Source organism: Nicotiana attenuata, chromosome 11 (assembly GCF_001879085.1).
Source record: "Nicotiana attenuata strain UT chromosome 11, NIATTr2, whole genome shotgun sequence".
Classification (NCBI taxonomy): domain Eukaryota; kingdom Viridiplantae; phylum Streptophyta; class Magnoliopsida; order Solanales; family Solanaceae; genus Nicotiana; species Nicotiana attenuata.
In genome coordinates this window covers 15557428-15562181 of record NC_031999.1, presented here as the reverse complement: position 1 = coordinate 15562181, position 4754 = coordinate 15557428, and the positions used below count along the sequence as shown (strand labels likewise).

At 41.8% G+C, this 4754-nt stretch overlaps 1 long non-coding RNA gene across 1 annotated transcript in view; it reads right to left on the bottom strand.

Moving 5' to 3' along the window:
• LOC109234168 overlaps positions 367-4754 on the bottom strand; it is a 17339-nt gene continuing 12951 nt past the window's right edge. The window contains exon 2 of the long non-coding RNA XR_002069156.1: positions 367-624. This is a non-coding gene — a long non-coding RNA (uncharacterized LOC109234168). The remainder of the gene's footprint in view (positions 625-4754) is intronic.

The following is a 4754-nucleotide window of genomic DNA, read 5'->3' as shown; positions in this document are numbered from 1 at the left end:
CCAAATGACTGATAAGGTCTTAAACTAGTCAGTCTATTACACATAGAACATGTGTAGTCACAGTTTCTTTCAAGCTTTCTTCTGTGATTGTTAATTTGAAAGCCAAAAAGATTTTTTATATACATTAGTATTAATTTTTTCTTTTCCTTAAATTAATACTTATATTTGAATATGTCACGACCCAATTTCTCCACTAGGCCGTGATGGCGCCCAACATTACCGCTAGGCAAGCCAACAGTGAACTAACCATGTGATTGTTTCTTTTCTTTTTTTTTAATTTTTTTAGAAATAGTTGATTTTTAATAATTGAATAAATAAGAAGTGAAAAATTTAATAAAATGAGAAATAAACAACTTTGAAAGCAAATTAGGTGAAGTAAATAATAAAAAATCATCAAGTGCCTACTAGCATAATTTTCAAGACCCGATGTCACAAGTATATGAGCTACTAGTAGAATATACAAAAAATATACTACACTACTGTCTGAAATAAAATAGACAGAAAGTAAATGCAAGAGAAAGACGTCGGGTGCTGCAGAACGGGCTCGAAAGGCAGCTCATCGCAAAGTCTCGGAGTATCAAGAGTACGCGCCGGGATGATAGCCAGATGCACCTGCCTCAGATCCTGTACGGTTAGTGCAGAAGTGTAGCGTGAGTACATAAACAACATGTACCCAGTAAGTATCTAGTCTAACCTCGAAGAAGTAGTGACGAGGGGTCGACTTTGACACTTACTATTGGCTAATAATAAAATACCGAAATTCTAAATAAGCATGGGCTATATAAGTGATAATAAAAACTCAATAACAAGCAATAAATAAATAATTCTTTCACTGATAGTAAATCCCAAATCCATTTCCATCATCTAACCATTTAACCTCTCAAGCCAATAGAACGATATCAAGTATAATTGGGCTCCAAGTATTTTTACGCATGAGTTATGTCGAGGTCGTACGGCTCGATCAAAATTACATATACCTATACTGTGTGCACTGCCGAGCGTCAAACTGCACGAACCATAGATGAATCTATTAACATGCCGAGGCGAACGGCCCGCTCCCATGAGAGTAGTGGAATTTACCTCACTAGCGGAAATGCTTGCAACGCGAGCGAATATAGATTTCTCAAAGTTATTATAAAATTCTTCAATTGTTTCCAAAAATAAGAAGTCTAAACTGGAAACTATAAAGCTTAAAATCCTCAATCTCAACTCTATTCAAGACAATTAATATGCATAATCAAATAACCATGTCAACAAAGCATGATTTATGCCTAAGACTACCCGGACATCACATGGAATATAGCTACGCACGTACTCTCATCACCTAGTGCATACGTATCTCCCCACACAAGTAATTTACAACAAAACACACCTAAGGGGATGTGTTCCCTCTAACAAGGTTAGGCAAGAGACTTACCTCGTTCTCAAGTTCACTTCCGATCCACAAATATTCTTTAAATCCTCACCTCGGCGCCAAATGACTCGAAACTATTCAAATGTTATATAAATTAATCAATACATGTTCAGAAGTTCATGATTTAACTATTAGAGTAATTACCCAACCCAAATTGGAAGATTCCTAAAATTCACCCCCAGGCCCACGTGCCCCGATTTCGAAAATTTTTGAAGATTGTTTGTAACGACCGGGCTGGTCGTTTTGAGAATTAACGCCCCGATCCCCTATTAACTGCTTTCCCTGTGTTTATTTCTACTATTGTGATTTGCCAGGAAGATTCGTTTTGAGTTTCGGAGTGTTTTGGGACACTTAGTCCCTAAATGAGAGCTTAAGTTTTAGAATTTGGACCATGTCGAAACAGTGCAAAGACGGCCTCGGAATTGAATTTCGTCGATTCCGTTAGCTCCGTTGGGTGATTTCGGGCTTAGGGGCGTGTTCGGATTGTGTTTTGGAGGTCCGTAGCTTATTTAGGATTGAAATGCCGAAAGTTGAATTTTTAAAGTTTCCGGATCGATAGTGAAATTTTGATATCGTGGTTGGAATCCGATTCCAAAAGTTGGAATAGTTCTGTAGTGTTGAATGTGACTTGTGTGCAAAATTTGGAGTCAATCGGACATGGTTTGGTTGGTCTCGGTATCGGTTGTAGGATTCTTGCAATTTCAAGTTCATTAGGCTTGGATTGGAGGGTGATTCGTGGTTTTAGGGTTGTTTGATGTGATTTGAGGGTTGGACTAAGTTCGTATGATGTTTTAGGATTGGTTGGCATGTTTGGTTGAGGTCCCGGGGGCCTCTGATGAGTTTTGTATGCTTAACGAGAGTTGATTTGGACTTAGGCATTTGCTGTTATTGTTGAACCTGCTATAACCGCACCTGCGTATGTGGGACCGCAGGTGCGGCACCGCAAAAGCGGCTTGGTAATTGCAGAAGCGAGTTTGGCCTTGTGCTCTAGGGACCGCAGATACGGCTGGGAAACCGCAGATGCGGGACCGCAAATGCGGCCCAGCGACCGCAGATGCGGTCCCAGCCCGGATAAGTGGATTTCGCACCTGCGATGCTTTTCCCACAGGTGCGGGACCGCAGATGCGGCCCCATGACCGCAAAAGCGGAAATCGCTGGGCAGAAATATGAAATTTCGAGGGTTTGAATCTCATAACATCAAATTCGATTTTGAGCTCGGGGTAAGGCGATTTTGTGAGGATTTTGAAGAGAAAATCAGTGGGTAATGATTCCTAACTCCTTTTTGATGAAAAATTGAGAAAAGTTCTTAGGCCGAATTTTGGGATTTTGATCGAGATTTTGGTAGCAGATTTGGTTGATTTTGGTATGGTTTGACTCGTGAGTGAATGGATGCTCATAATCTGTAATTTTTACCCGATTTCGAGGCGTGGGCCCTGGGAGGATTTTTGGGCGTTTTTCTATTTTCTTGCCTTATATTCTATTCCTTTAGCTAAACTTGTTGTTTGTAGTTATATTTACATTATGAAATTGATTTGGATAGATTTGGGCCACTCGGAGTTGGATACTCGTGGCAAGAGCGTTATTTCAGATTGATTGAGCTTTGTTCGAGGTAAGTGGCTTGCCTAACCTTGTGTGGGGGAACTCCCCTTAGGATTTTGGTACTGTTGTTATATGAATGTCGTATACGTGAGGTGACGAGTGCATACACGTGCTAATTGTTGAAAACCCCCATTTTCATTAAGTAAATATCTGTGTTTTCTTTTAATTGAGCAATATTTGTACTTGAAGTTCCCTGTTTAGCTTAGGAAAGCATGATTATGTGACTTAACTGCCTTATCTGCTTTAACTGCTTACTTGGATTCTGTGTAGCATGTTTAGAGTAGAAATTCCTATTTTTATTGAATAGAACGGTAGATTTCTTCTTGAGACTGTTGTGTGTTTACTTTGGGACTACGGGAAGGTATCTCGGGAGATCCCCCTTGCTTGTTCACTTTGGGACTACGGATAGGTATTCCAGGAGATCCCCCCTATACCTTTATATTTGGGACTACGGGACGGTATCCCCGAAGATTTCCCTGTACTGGCTATTTACTTTTGGACTACGGGACGACATCCCGGGAGATCCTCTGCACATTTATGTTTGGGACTATGAGACGTTATCCTGGGAGATCCCCCTGTTGTTATCACTGCTTACTGAGTTATTCCTTCTTGAGATTTCATCTTTATTTGACTTTTAGCATCTTTAATTATACTTCCACATTCTATATTGTTTTACCTTATTATATATTTATATAACCAGTAGGGCCTTGACTTTCCTCGTCACTACCCGACCGAGGTTAGGCTTGGCACTTACTGGGTACCGCTGTGGTGTACTCATGCCCTTTCCTGCCCATGTTTTTCGTGTGCAGATCCAGGTTCCTCTGCTCAGTCGTACTATCAGTGAGGCGAGGCGATTTCAGAGACTTCGAGGTATATATGCCGCGTCCGCAGACCTAGAAGTCCCTTTCTACTCTTCCTACTGTTATAGACTTTTCCCTGTATTTTCCTTTGTTATTAGATTTCTGGAGTTAGAATCCTTATGTAATTTTCTTCAGTTTGTGATTCATGAGATTCCGGGTTTTGGGAGTGTTTTTGTCTAGTTTGAGAGAGTGTTATTGTATACGCCGAGCGGCATTATAACCTTCTTTATTATATTACTCGTAATTTGCTAGTTTCGTACATTTTTATTCTTTTTTTCGCTAAGTGTTAGGCTTACCTAGTCGTAGAGACTAGGTGCCATCACGACAGTTCATGGAGGGAGAACTTGGGTCGTGACAAGTTGGTATCAGAGCTCTAGGTTCATAGGAGTAACGAATCACAAGCCGATTTATTAGAGTCTCGCGGATCGGTACGGAGACGTCTGTACTTATCTTCGAGGGGCTATGTAACTATTAGGAAAAATTCCACTTCATTTGATTTCCTTGTCGTCGAGATTTTTGATATCAAAATTCTAAACCTCTGTCTTCTATTCTCTCACAGATGGCGAGGACACGAGCTACCGAAGATGACCAAGCACTCGCGCCCCCTGCTAGAGCCGTTAAAGGTCGGGGCCGGGGAAGAGGCCGAGGACGCACACGTGGTGCAGCCAGAGCACCTATGCGAGCTACTACAAAGGAGCCACCAGCAGCTCCAGCCGGAGCCTAGGCGCCTGATACGCCTACTGCTACTACTACTCCAGCTCTCCAGGAGACCCTTGCACAGTTCATGAGCATGTACACCACTTTAACTCAGGCAGGGTTGCTTCCCCTTGCTGCAGCCACATCTCAGGCCGGGGGAGGAGCATAGACTCCCCCCCCCCCCC